Genomic DNA, 15,356 nt, shown 5'->3' with positions numbered 1-15,356 from the left:
GGGGGAAGAGCCTTCGTACTCCTATTAGATCTGACTACTTTCCGAGTGGGTGGATGAAGTCGGCCCTCTGGAGTCGGCTAGGAAATGTTGAGATGAGCGACGGGGTCAAGAGGAGCTACTTAGCTGTGCTCCTCTCTGTAACCCTGGCAGCTCCTCTTCCACTGAGCACATCTAGGGGAGGCTGCTGAGAAGATCCAAAAACACTGTGGTCTCTCTCCAGACTGGTCTCTCTCCAGACTGGTCTCTCTCCAAACTGGTCTCTCTCCAGACGAGACTGGTCTCTCTCCAGACTGGTCTCTCTCCAGGATGGTCTCTCTCCAGAATGTAGTCTCTCTCGCCTTTATCTCCCTGTCTCTGTCACACACACACACAGGGCTATACCCTCCCAATGTCTAGGATTAGTAGCTATACACATTATACCAATACCACTAAAACTGAAATGTCTGGTGTTTTTCCACAGTTCAAGGATTTGGACTGTGAAACAACATGGCTGGAGAGCCCATGCCTTAGTGGTCCAGAAACCCCCCAAAATGGCACCATTGCAGAGAGATAGCAAAGACAAGCAACGCAGCCTCCATGTCATTGTGTTGCCGAGGATGCATGGACCATCTCAATTCAGAGCAGGCAGATGGGCGAATTTACTAACTATTTGTTGGGTTGCACGCACCCTCCTACGTAATGCATGTCACTCCAACAGTAGACAAGACGGGTGGGATTTACATACCGCACGTGCACCGGGGACAGAGACAGGCAGCCTAGTTATAATGACTACATATCCAGTACGGTGCACGGCGCTACAGTGAGTGTGGCAGCCTGTGTGACAGTGACAGGGTTGAAGATATGAAGGCTACAAGGGGGCATCAGCGACCATGTCATGTTGCAGCTCCCTGACCCGCCCCTCCGTGTACGGGGGTGCAGTGGTAAAGATGAAGAGCCTCGCCAGCGCCATACATTAGCCAGCGGGGGAAGAAGAAGCAGCCGTGCGGTCGCTTGCTCCCGCACACCTCAGCAGGAGGGAGGGGACAGATAGCCAATTACCAAACACTCATTAAGTAACCTGCTAGCCGTCTTTGAACGACGGGCCCCCTCCACATCATTACCAGATTCTCGACTCTCGTCTGATTCCTCGGTCGTGCCCTCGGGTCCATTTCCCCCCCCCCCCCCCCCCCCCCCCCCCCCCGCTTTCTTTAGCGTTAGCTTGTGAGAAGAGGTCACGTCAAAATAATCACATTTCCCCTTGGATAGGATTGTGAGGGGAAAATTAGCATGCAAGGAAAGGCCGGGTGTTTTGACTGTGTCACATAGGGGAGGGAGTGGGTTTGTTTGTTTGGGGGGGGGGGGGGGGGGGGGGGGGGGGGGAAGGAAAAAGGAAATTCATGTTAAGTGAATGCTAACAAACCCAGCAGAAGTACATTGATAAACATTAGCAAATTAGCATGTGTGAATCTGGGTTAAGAGACGTTGTTTGAGTTCTCGGTGACAGACCAGCAGCTGGGCTCCCCAGTATGAGGTTGAGAAGCAGGAGAGCTGGCGGGGGAGCTGGGTGGATGGGTGGGGAGGGAGGGAGGTGGGGGAGAGCCAAGCGAGGGAGGAGTTAGGAGGACAGCGAGGAGAGCTTGCTGGGGGGCCTATGAGGGGGGAGGGGGGTATTATGGGAACTCCCACAGTTCACCAGGGGGCAAGGCATAGGAAGATATGCGGTTTGGGGGGGGGGACCTGCATTCACCATCACCGTGTTGACTAACCTTGACTGCATTCACCTCCTAGCTTTCCGCCACACGGCTCCAGCCTCCTAACAAGCACTACACAACCACCCTCTGGGGGAAACAGACAAACGACAGAACAGAAAAGAAAAAAAAACATGGATGAGGAACAAATGTGGAAAATGAGATGACAGTACAGTAGCATGACAGCGCAGGTGGGCAAAAAACGGACACTGACAGATGAGGATTTCCTAGCTTCACAATGACAAACTACATGATCTGTTCATTCATACAAGTGAAAAAAATGTATGTACTTTAAATGGCCAACCCAGTGACTTGACTAACCAAACCAATAAGATATTCTAAATCTTCACCCTCCCCCATAACACATCGCATACAACATTCATCCAGACACTTACAATACAGAAACACACACACGCGCACACACACACACACACAAGCCCCCGCACCAGCCCCATTATCCCAAGAGTCCTCTCTCTTCTCCGCCTCGCTCGGAGAAAGCTCTGAAATAAAAACATCACAGGTCTGCCTCACAGCACCTGTTCAATAACGTTGACATTTCACATTCAGCATCCACAGAAGGGGAAGAGACACCCCACTTGTGCTGCCTTACAGCCAGACGTGGAGCCTGCCTGGGCCACCCTCACAGACGCCATCAATCCCCCGCACGTCACCATCACAACCGCAGCGTGTCTAGTACGCGCGTGTCTGGAGCGCGAGCGTGCGTGCCGTATTTTCACACGGCGTTTGAATGTCGAGATTGGGGTTTACCTCTCCGGAACATTGAAGCATGCGTTGTTGCCTGCGCTTTCTGCCAAACTGCGCTCCCTGTCACCAGGTGCACTCACACTTCACCGCCTCACAAGGGACATCTGTTTGACGCCATTAAGCCTCGGGAGCGACTCAAAAATCTGAGATTAAACGCTATTAAATCTGTGGATTATATCACAGTGTGAAAACAGGGATTCCGCGTGCCTTCCAAAACCTGCGTTCTGTCTTCATGAGACAGCGTGGGATTGGAGACGCAGACTTGAGGTGGAGGTCATTACCGTCACAGGGTAAAAGGCGGCGGCAAACTTGTTGAGTCCAACTGCACAATTACAAGCTTAAACAGTCACATGATCAACTGTAAAACGTCTACCCGACCAGACTTCCTAATGTTCCATTGTAACTAAGGAACTTCCTAATGTTCCATCGTTACTAAGGGACAGAGTAGCTGATATGTCCTCGTCTCCGTACCACGTCGCTACCAAACCAGGTGGAGCTGCATCTCTCGACACTACTTGCGCTTAGTCTGGGTAATGAGCTCTCCAAGTGAACATTAAAGGCTGGAAACACCAGCCACATTACTATCACAGAGGTACACAGTTCCACTAACTCTGAGTGTGTGTGTGTGTGGGGGGGGGGGGTCTCTCTCTCTAATAATGCTCTTCGTGAAATGAGAGTGATTAGATCTAAGGAGCACATGGTACTGTGGATGATGACTGACTCAGTCCGGGCCTTTTTCTTCCTCAGTGGGCCTCAATCGTATTAGGCAAAGAGGGCTAACAACACACACACACACACACCAACCTCCTTGACACCGCAGCCCAGACTTCCCGTGCTGAAACCCTAATCCCCCTGACCACCACTGCCCTCAGTGGCTCACTGACATCAAAGCCGAGCGGCCAGCTTTCATGACTAAGCCTGCTTCTCAGCCTGCCATGTGCCCTTTACAGAGTCGCTGCTCTGAGAGGCGGCTAACGCCGACAGCTTTAAACACCTCGTCATATAAGCTACACCATTAGCCTGGGCTCTTTGTTTTAGTGCTGCATCATTTCGGACAGAGTCAGATGCAGCAGGCCGGGTGTTTAGGGCGGTTGAGGTCTGTGCGACGGAGAGGACGGTGGAAATACGAGCGATTCAATCTAATCTATTCCACCGTCAGACGCTAGGTTTTGTGAGGTAAACACAGTTGGGGTGAAAACGCTGCTCACTTTCATGTTCTTTTCAGCCTTGTTCAGTCCATTTGATCAGCATTTTTTGGTAACAAGGCGGCGCCTGGTTCCACCTGCCCCCAAATTGGAAGGCGTGGCCATCATGGCTGACCTTAGCTGCGTGTCAACCTAAAGGAAAGCGATTACCTGGTGATTAGTGTGCGTTATGAGGCAGCTCAATTAACCTTTGGAGAGAGACGGAGAGCGGAGGAGACTCCGTGGTTAGCAGAGCGTGCAGCCTCTCTCTTTACCACCTCAGAACAGAGAAAGGTGGGCGAGAGAGAGCGAGGGTGAGCAGAGAGCAGAGGGAGAGAGAGCAGAGAGAGAGAGAGCAGAGAGAGAGGGGAGGCAGAGGGAGAGAGAGCAGAGAGAAAGAGAGGGGGGGCAGAGAGAGAGGGGGGGCAGAGGAAGAGAGAGCAGAGAGAAAGAGAGGGGGGGTAGAGGGAGAGAGAGCAGAGAGAAAGAGAGGGGGGGCAGAGAGAGAGAGAGAGAGAGGGCTAGAGAAAGAGAGAGGGCTAGAGAAAGAGAGAGAGAGAGAGAGAGAGAGAGAGGAGGGGGAGGGCTAGAGAAAGAGAGAGAGAGAGAGAGAGAGAGAGGAGGGGGAGGGCTAGAGAAAGAGAGAGAACTGCAGTGGTGTGACATGAGCAGGTCCCATTAGGTAAGCACATTGAGCCGTCAGACCGGCACTTTATCAACACACTCCACACTACTAGTCTGCAGTCCACTCTCCACTCCAATGGGCTGTTAACTGCAACGAGGACGGAGGGAAGAGGGGAGACTGGAGATAAGAAGGGAGGGTAATTACTAAGCACATTCATGCACAGGCCACATCTCCCTTGTGTTAACTGTGCGAACCTTTAGTGCAAGGGTCAGGGGGTTTTAGTAGCATTTCAGCTGCCCTTTTAGCTGGCCATGAAGTGTCATCATTTACTCAATACTGCAATAGTCTGGGCCAAGGCAGCATTAGGCGAAGATCAATTGATTGTCCATTTGCATGTACTGGGCTAACTGTAATCTTGTCAATCTGCAGAGAGAATCGAATCTATTGCAGGATGGAGGGAGATAGAGGGAGATGGGGACAGAGAGGGAGATAGAGGGAGACTGTGGTGTTGTGAGAGGCAGCCAGATAGACAGCACAGCTATATTTGCCATGTGAGCCCTGATCAGATCTGACAGTGAGAGTGCAGCTCTCTCCAGTCCCCTCAGTGTCAGGCACATCCAGCCCTAGCCTGGTCTAACTACTCCTAACCACACCCATCATAGAGATGGACATGTTTACAGTTGCTCTAATGTAGATAACATGCTTTGACAGGCTACAACTTGCCATGCAGACTGGACTCTAAAGAGCACAATCAGTGCGTCTCTAATCATGGTCAGTAAAGAGTCTGCATAATTTTCCTTTAATAGCACTGGGAGCTCTGAAAAACAGAAATAGGCGTTTGAAAACAATGGGTAAACTAACAACTGCATATTTATGCATAACGTAATCTGTCCACCTACATGCCAAAAATAAAAACGTAAAACGTGATTATAGTGATACATGTATTCCGAACCTTCCCATCAAAATGGTTCCTTGGCCAAAAACAACATCACTCTGGTGTCACTCATTTTCAGATAGCCTATTTAGTTATTGACGCGAAACTACTTTGGACTCGGCTTTGTGAACGAAAGACCCAACATGAAGCAGTGGGCTATCATAACATTACATTTTCCCCCTCGATAGTCACAGCAAAATGAACATAAAATGCTACTACCCATTTCTTCCCACTCCACAGGCTACAGGCTAATGTAGGTAGAATAGACTCGGAGGACTTTTGACGGTTGACACTCGGCTCCCCCGACTTTCTCAGCGGCAAGCGGGCGAGAAATGAACCTTGTTATGTCTCCTGACACCAGCGCCCCGCAACCCCGGCAAATAAAAACATGGCTCTCACTTACTGGCTGCCGGCGCCCAGAGCCCATACATCAGCATTATAGAGGCCCCAACCAAGGTCAGCTCAATTTCCTCCTCCCGTTATGGAGTATCAAAATCACACAGAGGAAGAGGACCGGGACGGGCACCGGTGGGAGATGTAAAGAAATGATTTGGAGAGGGAGGAAGGATCTAGGGTGTGAAGGAGAGGAGGATTGCGACCCCAAAAAAACGACTCAAGCAATAGCGACTTCGCTTTTGCTTGTTTGAGTCATTTTCCACCTGAGTCCTAGAGAAAATGCAGTTACAACTGCGCTTGTGGGCCTACGTAATGAGACTATTATTCACTTACAAGTGATTATCACTATATCGTGTGGAAGAATGAAATCTATGCTGCTAATTAAATGCTGCTTTTTCATATGTTCTCTGTCTCTGTTGAATAAAAGACAATCAATACTTTAGCTATACAAAATGTGTAATGACAATGCTGAACATATATTCCAAATATAATCAATACTTCAGATAGAATAAGTAATGATAATGATGAACATAAATGTATGATTATGCACCAAGATGTGACTGCATCTGTGAAAGTGAGAAGAGGGCCGTGCTCAGGAGACTGTATCCTTTACTGAGAAGAGGAATGCAATAAGTCAGCTTACTGGCAGGGAGGGCTGTACGGGTTGATATGATTTGCTGCAGAGCATGTGGACGTCAAGGCCGGTGAGGGGTACCGGATGGGGGGTGGCCACACTACAGGACAAGGAGAGGGTACAATGAGGATCACAACTCTTCAGAGTGAGAGTCAACACCAGAAGATAAGAAGATTCATTAGACCGTGGAGAATGTATCCTTTTGCATCTGGACATTATCAGACCTTTGGGTCCCCCCCCCCCTTCCCATGAATGGCCTGGTCTGACCCCCCCACCCGTTTGGACTGCCCACAAACTCCTTTTGAGACCCAATAGGATGAGGACATCCTCTCCCCATTGTCTTCTGACCAATCACCTGACAAACACCTCTCAGGAGGTGTACAAGACCCGTGTGCCCTGCACAGGTCAGGCAGAATTGAACTGGGCAGAGCTCTCTCTCTCTGACTTCTGTCAAGACTTTTCTCACGAGGGCCTTTGTTTACTCTACTCTGTGAAGCCAGACTGGTAACATCGACTGGTATCGCCAATCTAGATTGAGACACCATGGTGTATTGTAGTCTTTGTTTGATTGAATCATTTCTTATCTTATTAAACGATAAAGAACTTGGTCTGGCATTTAACCTTGTGTTCTTCTCCACCCAAATTAGAACATACACGACAATCGTCGTAAACAACCGAAATGGGCATTTCAAGGTGTTCCGTTAGACGCTCTTGAGAGCTGCTTGTAATTTCATGTTATTTCATTAATCGAAATAATCAAATAAACTATTTGATAAATGACAATTAGCCTACACAAAGGTTTGTGTCCGGGTGAGTAGGTATGGCTGTTTGTGTATGTAGGACTAAGCTATTTGTGTAGGAAGTCATTTCAGGCAGTTTTACCAGCCTCACATCTCAAGCTAGAGACTCTCACTGGTAGAGAGCGTGCCAGGGGAAATAACATTTAGACTGCAGCAAATTAATTTAATAGCACCACATCTCCACTTCTTCATACAAGGGAACTGCTTGAGGAGGCGCTACAAAATGGTAGCGTCTTGCTCTCCAGCCCATCTCCTCTGTCCGGTTGCCGTGTGGGTAAACAGCAGACACAGATCCGTCCTCCGCCCCAGTCAGAGGTTCAGCTGTCATTTGCTGCAAACTCTGACCTATAGCGACAAGCCAGGCTGACACTGATACTAAGCTTTTTACAGTGACAAAGCACTCCGGTGTGTGTGTGCGCGTGTGTACATGAAACTGTGTGTGTGTGTGTGTGTGTGTGTGTGTGTGCGCGTGTGTACATGAAACTGTGTGTGTGTGTGTGTGTGTGTGTGGGTGTGTGTGTGGGTGTGTGTGTGTGTGTGTGTTTGAGAGCACAACGAGGCAGCAGTGAGGGAGCGTAAACAGCCATGTGACAAACACTGCACAGCTCCTGGACAGCACCTCCAGCTAACGGCAGGACTGGGCACAGACACAGACCTCAGGGCTGCTTGAAGAGGCCCTGACCCCCAGCATGGCCGGCTCAATGACTTCCCTGTCCGAGGATCAGGACGAGCCAGGCGGATACAGACACCACTAACTCCTCTCAATCACAACGCTCAATACTTAGCCAGTAGCGCTACACTGTCTCCATTCACCAGTTGCCATAAAACACGTTTTTTTTTTTCTTCCGGTGCACACTCTATGCAAGTGAATGCTTCAGACGATCGCTTTCTTGAGACAGTTCAAAAGGAGCAATTTAATTAAAGCAACCTGAAAATTCAATGAATCAAGCCAGTAGGTCCACAATGTAGAGTGTTGTCTAGTCAATAGGGTGAGGGATGAGCTCATGAGTGATGAAGGAAAGAGAGAGACACGCACACACACCCACACACACTATGACTTTCTCTTCCTCTCTGGCACATCATTAAGTCGGTGCAAATCAATGACTAGGCTATGTGAACTACAGTACTATCAACCAACCACAAGACTGTATCAACTGAAGGCAGAAGAAAGCTTGTAGTCCTAATGTGATATCATGTGGTTGTCCTGGAGTAGGTCTGCTATGCATCTGATGAGCTTATTAGTCCTTCACAGGCCGATGGTGGCTGGCGTTAACAGCTTATGTGGTCACAGTAACATGACACAGGATTGTCCCAGAGTGTGGCTCCTGTAGTCACAGTGTCCTGGCACACTTTCTCCCATCAGTGACAACCCCTTCTCCTCACCTCAGCATCTGACACCTCTGTCTCTTTTCTCCTGCAGACCCCCCTCCTCCGTCCCTGGAGGAATACCCCCCCCTCCCCTGTGCCTCCCAGCAGCCCCTGGGGCAGGATGCAATTAAAAGCCAGCCAGGAGCCCCAGCGTGTGTCACAGGGTCTCAGGTGGGTCCTCCATCTCAGCCCTGAGGTAGGAATCAAGACGGGGCTAAGAAAACAACACGTACGCTTGACAGTGTGTGTGTGTGTGCGTGTTCCTGAATCAACATCCATTCCATCTGGCAGGGTGGTAGAGCATGCAGGCAGTGTGCTCTGCGAGATGGTGTTCAAAGCGACGACTTAGAGGTGCTGATCCACTCGGCCCGATGGAATTCACAGACTGTGCCAGCTCTGTCACACACACACACACACAGCTCTGCTCCGACGTGGACCAATTACAAGGCTGCCCTGACTGCCCTTGACTCGGCTCCCATGTCTCCCTCAACAATCCATGTCAAAACCTCCCGCCCTGGATTTCCATCCTTCTCTCTCTCTTTCTCTTTCTCTCTCCAATTCTCTCTCTCTCTCATTCTCTCTCTTTCTCTCCTCCCTCTTTAGAGGCTCTCTTCTTCTCCTGCCACTGAAATATTTAGCACCTACATTTCAGCACACCTTTAGACTGAAAGCCAGACATGTCGTTTCGACACCGTCTCCCTCTACAGATAAGAGGAGTGATAGACATCTGAGGGGGGGGGGGGGGGGAGAGAGAAGCAGTGTGGTATCTCTCTGCCATCAGCAGTATTAAGACCTCCCTCTGCTGTCGTCCCAGTCCCTGGCTTTCTCGTTTCCGTTGGTAACTTCCCAGTCAGGGTTCAGCGGCTTCCTCTCTCGGGTTCAGGAGTGTTAGCCGCCTAGCGCTGCGCCGAGCAGGTGTCAGGGGAGTTTCCCCTCAATTAAGCTGAGGTAAAGTAATGCCTCTCAGTGGCAGCGCCGTGCATACATTAGTCCTGCTGTCGCTGGGCCGGCCTGACAGGACGGCTCGCTACACACGGCAGACAGACGGGTTTCTACCTCCAGCGCAGGTGAGGGAAATCGTTACAGTTAGCTAGGCTAAACTCAAGGGGGGGGGGGGGGAGCGTTTTCACAGTTGGAAATGTTCTTGAAAATGAGGTCAAAAGTACCCAGTGGAAAATCCTTGTCCAAATACACGCTTGATGCTATACGGGAAAACACTTCACATCCTATGCAAAACACCAATTACAGAGCCGGCCACTGTGACAATCGGTGTGGGGGTCAACTTAGTCATTTTTAACGGGATACAAATGACAGGGCCTTTTCCAAGCAGTCGGAGGAAACCATCAGCAGCACTGTCTGCAAGCCGCCACAGCCGTCCTCTGGCAGGGCTCGTGTAGGGGGGATTGGTGTTTGCTGGCTGCTGGATTGAGAGGGCTGATGATCGATGGCTACATTACCGTGTGTCGGTCCCCTCACCCTGATGAGACGTGTCAATATGAAGAGCAGCCCGGCGTTCCACCACTCTGTACCCCTCTCTGTCTCCAGCTCGCTTTCCCCTCTCTCCAGCTTTAAGACAAGCTCTCTCTCTCTCTCTCTCTCTCTCTCTCTCTCTCCTCTCTCTCTCTCTCTCTCTCTCTCTCTCTCTCTCCCTCTCTCTCTCCCTCTCTCTCTCTCTCTCTCTCTCCCTCTCTCTCTCCCTCTCTCTCTCCCTCTCTTCTCTCCCTCTCTCCCTCTCTCCCTCCCTCTCTCCCTCCCTCTCTCCCTCCCTCTCTCTCTCCCTCTCTCTCTCCCTCCCTCCCTCTCTCCCCCTCTCCCCCTCTCCCCCCCCTCTCCCTCCCTCTCCCTCCCTCTCCCTCCCTCTCCCTCCCTCTCCCTCCCTCCCTCTCTCCCTCTCTCCCTCTCTCCCTCTCTCCCTCTCTCCCTCTCTCCCTCTCTCCCTCTCTCTCTCTCTCTCTCTCTCTCTGCCCTCCTCTCCCCTCCCTCAATAGCTGGGACAATGACGCAACTCTAACAGATGCTGTGTGCACCAAAATTCCCAGGCTCTGTGTGTGTGTGTGTGTACGCGCGCGAGTGTGTGTGTTTCATCAGCGGTGACAGCTTAGCTGCTGTCGAAAGCAAACACGGTTGGCGTAGGTAAAAACGCTCTCACCTTCTAATAAATGTTCAGGTGGTGCCAGGCAGAGTGTGAGGGTGGCTTTGGGGCTGGGCGGCAGAGGGGCTGGGCGGCAGAGGGGCTGGGCGGCAGAGGGGGCTGGGCGGCAGAGGGGCTGGGCGGCAGAGGGGCTGGGCGGCAGAGGGGCTGGGCGGCAGAGGGGCTGGGCGGCAGAGGAGGTGGACGGACGGGGAGAGCGCTCCCTCCAGGCATTAGGAGGTATTATGCTGCTCATGCAGGCTTAGGGAGCTCCTATCATCGCACCTACCCCAGAGGCGTCACAGCCAATCAGTCAAGGGTCTGGGGACCGGGGGGGGGAGGGGGGAGGCGCTTTGCGGAACCACCCATCTTAGGACAAACACCAGACCTCACACTGTGGAGACACGCATGCGCACAGGCGCGTTGCACGTACACACACACACAGGCGTGGACACATGAACACAGCCACGAGCTGTGGAAGCCGATGCAGTTCCTCCCCGTCTCAATGCTCTCCGTCAAGACGAAGGGATAAATAAATGCGTCCGTCTGACGATGGGGAGAAGCTCTCAGGGGCAGCTCATCGACACTACATAACGGCTTGTGATGAAGCCCTCTCCACCTCCCTCATTGGAGCTGGGACACACAGGTCCTATTACCCAGGGTGTGTGAGCGAGTGAGCAAGACAGAGAGAGACAGAATAAGGGGTGGGGGGGGGGGGGGGTCTGCTTTGGAAAATAGGGAGCTTTTTGTTCTGACCCCACAGCTGTCACTAACAGAAGAAAGCCAGTCACCAGCAGCTCATGCAGTCACCTTACAACACACGCACACACACTTACTCACTAGTGCAAGGGGTGGGGGGTGGGGGGGGCAAGACCCTGAGTTTACTGTTGCTATGCACGGCCACATGACAGGAGCCACAGAAACAGAAGGGGGTAGGAAACACTAAGTACGTGATAGTATCAGAGCCCAGCCCAGCCTGAGCCCAGCCAGCCCATTATGACATGCCCTCCACACCATGAATGTCACTCCCATTCACTCCAATCAGGGAACATGTGTGTCCATATCAATCAGCCATTTTGATTCCTGCAGGCTTGCGCTTTGGTTGATCATGGCTAATACGGAATGATGGCGCCAGAGAGTCGACACAGTTTACCTTCATCTGAAAGGTCAAGAGGAACGTGCAATTGGTTTGATTAAACCGCGCTGATAAGGACACCTCTGAATATTCAGCCCTGATTAGGCAGACGCCTCACTGTGGGGTCTGCAGGCAACGTAAAGAGCCGCAGCCTGAGCCCCTAACCCTAAACAGCCCTCAGCCTAGCCCTAACCCTAACCCTCAGCCTAGCGTGCTGTTCAGCTGCAGTGTCCAACCGACAATTAGCTAGCTACCTAGCTATATTCAAAATACATTCAATTAGCTAGCTACCTAGCTATATTCAAAATACATTCAATTAGCTAGCTACCTAGCTATATTCAAAATACATTCAATTAGCTAGCTACCTAGCTATATTCAAAATACATTCAATTAGCTAGCTACCTAGCTATATTCAAAATACATTCAATTAGCTAGCTACCTAGCTATATTCAAAATACATTCAATTAGCTAGCTACCTAGCTATATTCAAAATACATTCAATTAGCTAGCTACCTAGCTATATTCAAAATACATTCAATTAGCTAGCTACCTAGCTATATTCAAAATACATTCAATTAGCTAGCTACCTAGCTATATTCAAAATACATTCAATTAGCTAGCTACCTAGCTATATTCAAAATACATTCTACATTCCATGTCATGTTTTACTACCGCAGGTTCTACATTCTCCTATCGACTCTAAATATGAAATACAAATCATGTTAAACCCTTTCAGACCATCCGAGTCCAATATACAAGCTTAACATGACATTATTGGAGACACAGAGTATAGACTTATTCTTCAGTACAGCCTAAACTCATAGAGCAGGTCTTATCGGAGTGCTACAGATCCTCATCACCCTCAAGGTAACCCTCTCAGGCAAATCCCTGATTGCAACATAAATTAATTGCGCCCAAGACAGGATCACTAAAGACAATAGGCAAACCTTATCTTAAGGCTACACTAATGATAACAATGAGCAGAATGAAAACCTGGGTGTAGCAGCTGAATTGAGGATGATTTGTCTGTGAGAAGGAGACTGGCCACAGAGCTGATCATCAGGGGAGAGAGAGACACACATGAATAAGTGATACACAAAATGGCTCCTCTAATCCCCTTGTGGAGATGCAAGCACTTTTTCCTCATCAGTGAGTGTGATATTTACACAGAAACTGGAGTGCACTCCTGAGAGAGGAGGGAGGGAGGGACGGAGGGAGGGAGCATGAGGAGGGGAGAGAAAGACAGACTAAGAGGAAGGGAAAGAGAGAAATAGGATGGGCTGGAGGAAGGGAGAGAGATAGTTTAGTTGGAGAGGGAGGAAGAGAGAAACGCTGTGTTTGCAAAGGTGTTTAACTAATCCCCAATAGGAAGGTGAAACTGATACCTTTTTTTTTTTTTTTTTTTTTACCAAACCCTGCTTTTCCAGAAGAAGAAATCACAAACATGTCTCATCAGATCCTCCTCTTGTCCTCTGAGAAACGTCAGACACATCTCTCTATCTCCATTCCCTCTCTGCCCCCTCTCTCTCTCTCTCTCTCCCTTCTTCAATATTCTCCCTAGCCTCCTAAAATGCCACACATTCTGTGACAGATGTAGACACCACCACTGACCTAAATCACTCTTTTCCACCACATTAACCCCTATGTTCTACACACACACACACACTTTTCCTTTTACAAAGAGGCTGGCAACAGTTTGTCTTTGATAGTCAATGCAATCATCCACCTGTCTGAATGAGAGCTGCTCTTGAAAAAACACTAAATGTCAAAATCACACGAGGGTGAGGTTGAAGGAGGGGGCTGTTCAGGTTTCCAGGGACCCTCTGGTTATGAGGGACCCTCTCAGGCAAGATGCAGACAAACAGGATGTGAAGTCAACACTGAAAAGAGAGGGACCAGATTCAGGCGGTTTCTCCTCTCTGTCTCAACTTGCATTAAGGCTCAATCCGACATTTTTGAATGCAATAATCATTCATTAAAGATGCAGGCGGGCTTGCGGGGTGCGAGGGTGGTGGCGTAAATGATTCATGATTTGATATCTCTGCTGTATAATAGCTTTCTCCAGGGAGCAGCTTCACTGCAGTGCTGCTTGCTACCTCCTAGTCAGCCAGCCTGATGCTAATGTTGCTAAGGCTAACACTGGCGGAAATGAAGCAGACCTGGCTGCCAGGAAACAGCATGGCCGCTGGACTCAGAGGAGGGCGCAGGAGGGAAAAACAGACTACATTCAAAATCATCTTGTGAAGTGTGTGTGTGTGTGTGTGTGTAAGAGGGGATTTCCTTCTCTCAGGGGAGAAAACATCTAGTGGGGTAGAGTGGGGCAATTTAACAGTCCCACCCACCCTCCAAAACATGTACGTCCACTGTCCGGCCCCTGTCCCCCCCCCCCCCCCCCCCCCCCCCCCCCCCCTCCACCTCTTCCTCGTAGTAAAAGAGGGATAGAGGAGATTAAGGTAGTAACATGTCCGGCCAATCATAACATAGGCAGTTTACTGCTATTTTGCATAAATAAATGCTTTGCACTTAACACCTAATGCATACTAATTCTGAACCATCTACTCCAGAAACTGCCAGACCATGAACCACGTAGCAAGAGAGTGTGTGTGTGTTAGCAGTGTGAACAGTCTCTTTCTCGCTCAGACACACACACACGCAAGCACACATTTTTCCCCATTAATGTTGACGGTAGTCGTGTCGAAAGGTCAAGGCGTAGACCAGAGTGAAAAGGTCAAGCATCATTACTAGACAACTAAATAAACAGCCGCTCCCAATCCCCTCTGCAGCTGTTCACCATGACGGAGTCTCGGGCTCCTCTGATTCTGTCTGATCTGTCTTTATCTCCCTTTTCCTCTGTCTACGCTTCAGACAAACACACACACACGTCACATTAGGACTGTCATATCCTGCCTTGATCCTGATCTCCCTCTGCCAGCTTCTTTATTGCTCTTTGCTTACAGAATCCCAGGGCGGCAGAGGGCTGCTTTAAAGCACATTCATATGAATTGCGACACTAGCCGGAGCGCTAGCAGGGACCAGCAGCCCTGTGCTGCTGCGTGTGTGAGGGATCCCTGTCTGGCAGGGAGCCCTTTGTTAGCGAGGCAGGCAGGGAGACTGCAGCAGGGGGAGCGAGATGTTGAACGACTCCCATTTCATCTCTGGATCAATAGTTTTGTGTTAAAGAATCTCAGTCGTTCTGTCTCTGTAGGAATTCCTGTTTGTGAACGATTGTTGGGTGTAGCTACATTTTTGTGTGTGTGTGTTTGTTTGAAAGGGGAGGGAGGGGGGGTGGCTGAGGAGCTGATGCAACAAAGGAGATTAATTATCAAGCTAGTAACTACATCAGCACCAACACAAACGTGTTTACATTCAAATAATGGGTACACCTTTCCTGGCTGACTTATCTTCCTACTGTAGCGCCTCACGGCTAAGTCTGCCTTTCATGAGCTCAAACTGAATTCAATGGTGTTTGCAACAAAGCAGCGCTAATGAACACGTCACCTAACTCATTTTCTGTCTGTGGCTGCATGGATCTCCCTTTTCTCTGTTGTGTAGTGTGAAATAGGAACACGGTTTCAGCCCGGCATCAGCAGCAATCTCAACCTCTTAGCCCTCGCGCTCCTTCAGGGATAGCACACGGCTGCAGGCATCAAAACCCAT

The 15,356-nt window shown here is 50.0% G+C and overlaps 1 protein-coding gene across 9 annotated transcripts in view; it reads right to left on the bottom strand.

Annotated features, from left to right (window-relative positions):
* Nucleotides 1-15,356, bottom strand: part of rerea (arginine-glutamic acid dipeptide (RE) repeats a) — a 107,889-nt gene that overhangs the window by 81,384 nt on the left and 11,149 nt on the right. For 6 of the 9 annotated variants that reach the window (XM_047039541.1, XM_047039539.1, XM_047039530.1 and 3 more), the window contains exon 2: nucleotides 1,746-1,817. The exons of 1 other annotated variant lie outside the window; for it this stretch is intronic. The gene's annotated coding sequence lies outside the window, so the exon portion shown is untranslated. Of the gene's footprint in view, nucleotides 1-1,745; nucleotides 1,818-6,274; nucleotides 6,366-15,356 lie in introns of all 9 variants that reach the window. 2 more of the 9 variants (XM_047039532.1, XM_047039534.1) reach the window with 2 other exon arrangements.

The sequence above is a fragment of the Hypomesus transpacificus genome, chromosome 18 (genome assembly GCF_021917145.1).
Source record: "Hypomesus transpacificus isolate Combined female chromosome 18, fHypTra1, whole genome shotgun sequence".
In the NCBI taxonomy this organism is placed as follows: domain Eukaryota; kingdom Metazoa; phylum Chordata; class Actinopteri; order Osmeriformes; family Osmeridae; genus Hypomesus; species Hypomesus transpacificus.
This window is presented reverse-complemented; position numbering and strand designations above follow the sequence as displayed.